Source organism: Pterocles gutturalis, unplaced genomic scaffold (assembly GCF_000699245.1).
Source record: "Pterocles gutturalis isolate BGI_N339 unplaced genomic scaffold, ASM69924v1 scaffold5971, whole genome shotgun sequence".
NCBI classification, from domain to species: domain Eukaryota; kingdom Metazoa; phylum Chordata; class Aves; order Pterocliformes; family Pteroclidae; genus Pterocles; species Pterocles gutturalis.
This window is the reverse complement of record NW_010100182.1, coordinates 80,011-86,010: the sequence shown is the minus strand read 5'-3', so window position 1 is coordinate 86,010 and position 6,000 is coordinate 80,011. Positions and strand designations below refer to the sequence as shown.

Genomic DNA, 6,000 nt, shown 5'->3' with positions numbered 1-6,000 from the left:
TACACTGATTTATTTTAAGAAAAACTTGATCTCCAGCTTCCTCTACTAAATGTTGAAAGGTAATAAATTTAGGGAATTGGAGCCTATGAGCCAGCAAAATGTCTTTTTATGGCAAGGTTGCTCACCCTTTCTAGAAAGCAAGTTATAATCCAACCACTTCATTCACTTTTCAACAAAGATTAGCCCTTCAGGAGGTACCACTCACACATTCTTTGGAAGCTATAATGGAAAATGTGTAATTTTTATTAAAAACCCCCTACTTTGTATTTTGAATACTTGTAGAGATCTCAGAGAAGTCAACCTAGAGCCACTTAAAGCAAGAAAATAGATAATACTAAATGGGGGATATGATTTGCATAAAATCTATTTGTATTGCTCTGACACAAGAAAACATACCCACTTTCAGGTCCCTTTAAAGCCAGAGTGATATAGAAGCAAGTATAAATTAAAATTAGATCTTTTAATTTCCTACTTTTGGGAAACGAAAACACTGACGGTGGCTAGTGAATCTGTAAAAGTGGCAAGACCCACGGTCTATGTGGGTCACAGTCAGATGTACTAAGGTATGCTACTGCAAACCTTGTTTAAGTACAAGTTTCTTTCAAGGAGACTTCTAAGATTCAATCCAGACCCAAAAGATCATCAGGATCTTTATACTTGTAGATATCCTATTTGTGGGATATATTCTCTTAATAAAGGATTGTACTAGGTCTGGCTGGGATGAAGTTAGTTGTCTTCATAGCAGCTCATATGGTGGTGTGGTTTAGATAAGTGACCCAAACTGTGTGGGTAACACACTGATGTTTTAGCTCTTGCTGAACAGTGTTTGCACAGCGTCAAGGTCTTTGCTGTTTCTCACTCTGCCCCCACAGTGAATAGATTGGGAAGTACTCAAGAGGCTGGGACGAAACACAACCAGGGAGATGACCTGAGCTAACTAAAGAGATATTCCATGCCATATAATGTCATGCTCAGCAATAGAAAGGGAGAGGAGGGGCTTAAGGGCCTTAGACATCTTTTGCTCAGGAATAGACTGGGCATCAGTCCACCCATAGAGGGTGCCTTTCCATAATTTGTTTTGTTTTGTTTTGTTTTTCCCTTCTTCTGTTTCTTGACTTATTAAAGTATTTTTATCTTGAACCAAAAGGTTTCTTGCTTCCTGTTCTCTTCGTCTGTCCCACTGGGAGTTGGGGAGAAGTGAGAGAGCGGCTGCGCGGTGCTTAGCTGCCTACCAGGGCTAACCCACAACAAAGATGATTCCTAAGTCACACCATTTTTTAGGGAAATCTGCAACCCTTCTGCTTTGAGTCATGGTAAACTAAAAGGCTTGGTCGGGCATATGTGTTTACATAGGGGATGTAGGAGTGAAGTAATAACCTTCACAATAGCAATCCTCACACAGATTAATGAGATCTGGTAGGTGGAAGGCCAAGGCTGCCACCTAATTCTTTGCTTCTGGGTGCAGGAAATAGCTTATGCATGCCTTATTTTCTGTGGCACATCTATTTCTTAGAAGCTGGTACCTGAAGGTTGGATTTACACTGCTGTCAATATTCCAGATGCTGCTTAGCTGTTACATAGGGTAGCAATATATTGCACTGTGCAGGCGTGACTTATTTAGTAATTCTGACCTTATAGTGCAGGAATTCACTACAAGACTTTACGAACCACGCGAGGTTAGCAGCAGCTAGGGGCATGGCCAAGAAACACTCCATCCTGCAGTAGCACCATTTATCATGGAAGTGACTATCCTTTGCACCCCGAGTTAGCATGTAGCTCTCAACTCCCAGGGTGACAATGGTCATTATGTTGCAGTTGTTGCAATCTTTCATTTGATGAAAACAAAGAGAAAAAAAGTAGAGAAACTCTAAGAAATGCAATGTGTTAGTGCCCGCATTCTGTCTAGCTATAAGGATTTCAATTACATTTTCTCCATGTAAAGATGTATCCCTACCATCTCCCATTAAGGAATATTCTTTTTTCCCTTCCTCCCTCAACTGTCATGTGTATACACACATCAAAGAGCTTAATTTCAGTTCAGTGATGGATTAGGTGAAGGCTGCTCAATGACAGATGCATGTTTCTAAGGCACCAGTTCCATTTTCAGAAGCAATTCAGGTTTCCAGGGGTGTATTTGCAGAGGGGAACTATGTGCAAGAGTCTTACATTCATCACTGCTGTTTATAAACTCCTTGCTTTACCCACTGGCCCCTAGATTTTTTTAAGGCTTAAATTTCCAGAGGAATTTGGTGCTACATATGGAAAGCTTCACTGCTCTGCCACCCTCTCAAACTCCCAACCCTCAGGTCCTCAGTTTTCCTGTACCATTAAGAAAGGTATGCAGGCACATGGGATGGGTCTCAGAGCATCCATCGTGCTGTATGCCCTACGCAGCATACAGAAAAGTGTCTGCATGAGCTGAATATGGCATAAGACTTACCTCTTTCAAGACCATATAGAGTTGAACTAAACTTTTCAAAGCATTAGGTGCTTTTGGAAACGTTACAGCTGAATTCACAAATTGGTTTGTACTTGTACGGTACATTGAGCACCTTCTGAATATGAAGCATCATATGAAATAAATATGCTTTTACATGCATAGAGAAGGTGGTAGGAGGCTCTAAGTGAAGGATTCCCAGTTTTCTCACTGCTGTGGACAAATTCCTTTATACTTTATTAAACACATGCTATGCAGTGCCCAGTTCTGCTGGCTCCCTCATTTACCCAAGGGTGAACGGCAGGGACCTGCCGAGCACTAACACCTCCCCAGGTATGGGCACTGTGCACTGAACCATGTGGCGCTAACACTGGCCCTAGACTAGGGCTTCCCTCCACACACCAATCCATGGCTATCATTTGTGTGATTATGCCAAATCCTGTTAATGGAATACATTTCATCATACAGTTATCTAACAAACTCCGACCATAACACCTCATCAAGTCAGTTGATAGATCTATGTTCTTTCTTCCTTCCTTGTATTTTACATTAACCATCTTGATTGACAGCTAGTACCTAAAACCCATAGATCTAACTACTTGAGTTACTTCACTTAAGTAACTTTCCTCTTTCTGTGCTTCTAACATTTCACTGTTTGTCATTCTCACTTGTCAAATTATGTCTAACATTGATTGTGAACTGCATGACGGTATATTTTTATATACTCTATGAAATGTTTGGTACAGTACCAGAACTCAGAAATAGCCTATTTAGAGAACACTTATCAGCATTTAGTATCTTAAGCTCTACAGTTTACTTTACTCTCATATAGATAAGAAACAGAAATACTGAAACACCAACTGTGATAGGCAAATTGGTTATAATTCCTTGTAAAGCACATGCATGGAAGATCAATCTCTGTTCAGATGATTGCAAAAAATTTAGTAGTCAAGTTAAGTCATATGAATAATTCTTTCTTTTTGTTTCACAAATCAAAATCTATTCCTCTGGGACAAATTATATGTCATCAAGCATAATTTTGGCTTTTTATAAAATTCCTTTACAATTTGAATTCTTTAAAAAAAGAAGTAACAATAGTCAGTTACCCCAACATGTGATCAATATTATCCTATTCAGTTTTTTGTATGTATCTATTTCCCCACTCAGAAAAAACCCTAGTATTTTTGCAGTACTTTCTGTAGTCTTTAGGTGCTAAATTGACAGCTGGAGAAAATTAATTTCCTCTTTCTATCTAACCAAAGAGCAGCAATAAATGTACAAATCTCCTGCATCCTTCAGCAATTGGGTTGACTAACCCTGTCTTGAATGGACCATTCCAGTAGTGGGAAAAGGCTAACATAATCTCTAAGTTCATTCAATATCAATTCTTTCTCTTGTGACCTGTCTACCAGGAATTTTGCTGGTAATACCAATTTATTTCACTTAAGACAATGATTAGTCATCAGTCAGGGAAAATTTTCAGTCACTGCCATGTGGTTTGAATTGAACTTTGTTTGACTCTTGACTCCTGCTGAGATTATGTAGGGTACAAAATATTCAGATTGGTACCATCAAGTTAAAAAAAAAAAAAAAAAAGTCAGAAACTGGACATTCTTACTTATGGATGCAGTGGATAAAAACCACCAGCAGGGAAACAGAGTTCAGAGAAAGGTTTACAAGGGACTGTTATAAACGTTATGGGAGGAAAAATATTTTAAAGTTATGAACAAATCCTTGGCAATGTCCTTTATGAAATGTTTCTGAGTAGTCAAGTGTGCAAGATAAAGCTGCACAGGTTGACTGAACCAGCAATTGTGAAATGAATAATCCAAAGGCTTGCTGACCTTGGCAGCATTACAGAAGCAGTCTTTACATAAGAGTGAAGTGTTCTTAGCTTATTTCTCCCAATATATTAGGTTTCAAACATACTTTTACTTCATCTTTGTAAAGAGCTCTGAAATCCCCAGGTGGAAAGTGCTATGACCAGTTACAGGAATAAAGTATGAAAATATATGCATCTCTTTGTCCCAGCCATTACTTTTTTTGAACGTACATATTTACTGCTGATAATGCAAAGTAAATCCCACTGCCCTTACGCAACACAGTTAAGCTCTGTTATGTCCTCTGGACATCAGCCAGGGGTCTCCAAATTACCATAGTTTTCTGATTATAGGCGTCCCTCCTGCTTTAAAATAAAATTAGAGCAGGCGTTTCCTAGGAAGGTGGGGAGAAAGTAGTGGAAGAATACTGAAGCTTGACACTAGGATGCTAACTCTAAACTAGACCTCTTCCAGGGATGGTGCAAGCCTCCTTAGTCCACGTTTGCAGAATTAGGGCTTGAAGCCATTTGAATTAATTACAAGGAAAATAGGAGCTGCCAGCACAGAGGGAAAAAGGATGCCATGGCATTCAAAATATCATTATTCACAAAAATAGGTTGATCATTATCTGAGGCACTGAGCAAGCCAAAGATCTCTAGGGCAAGAAGTACTTAAGAGCCCCCAAAGCCTCTCCTTAGCCTTTGTATAACAAAGAGGGAACCAAAATGCAGAAAGACAGACACAGTGCACATGGTCTTGAGTTTCAGAAATTTTTTTCAAGGTAAACATTTGTTTAATATCATTGCCATAAAGGATTTCAAGGCTTCAGGATGAAAGTCAAACTGATCTCAGAGCTGACCACCCTATGTATCTGTGCATATTTCATGCAATGATTCAACACTCCACTCTAACATCCATGTTACAAGACAAACATTATATGCCACCTCATATACAAGCTGGCTTAAACCATTCACATTCTCTGCTCTCACCAGAAGTCATCTAAAATTACTGGCAAACGAGAGCGTAGACTGGATCCAGTTTACCTAATTTTAACTATTTATAAGAACTATCAATATTTACTACAATTATTAAAGAGATTTATTTAAAAATCCAAAAGTAATTCACCTATATATGGTCATTCTTTGCCTTTAACAGAGGGAATACTGAATAGCTAAATTACATGTTAGTAATTAAATATAAAGAGATATAGTACATGTCCTTATACAGTACATGTCCTTATTTGTAACTGTTTTTTTTCCCTGCCAGTACTTCTTTTTCATTTCTTTCCACTTCCTTGAGGCAGGCTCGATTTTCTTGCTATTTCCCTAAACCCTGAGTGCTCCCAATCTGAGGCAACGGGCAACAGGTTTTTTTATAACTGGTTCTAAGGTAACAGCAGCCAGAAGGTGCTGTTTTGAAACAAAACAATCCACGTGTTTTCAAAAACTTCTCCATACTATGAAGCACCTGAACCCTTACATTCCCTGCAGCACAGATCATCTGAAGGTCAGTCTGCTGCTCTACAGCTAGATCTAAGCTTTCAGCAAGAGAATTACCTCTCCCTCCCGCAATCCAAGGCAGAGTGCAACTGGCAGCTTTATGCCTTTCTATAGCAGTAGTTTTATCTTAAACATTAATATGCATTATTCCCTCCATTTGAGGAAGCCTGAGAATGTGCTCCATTGGGGGAGGTGACGTGGGACGTATCTGGCCGATTCAAAGCCAGGTACCAGTAAGCACCAT

The 6,000-nt window shown here is 39.1% G+C and overlaps 1 protein-coding gene across 3 annotated transcripts in view; it reads right to left on the bottom strand.

Annotated features, from left to right (window-relative positions):
- ZMYND11 (zinc finger, MYND-type containing 11) overlaps positions 1 to 6,000 on the bottom strand; it is a 63,461-nt gene that overhangs the window by 21,425 nt on the left and 36,036 nt on the right. The window lies entirely within an intron of this gene.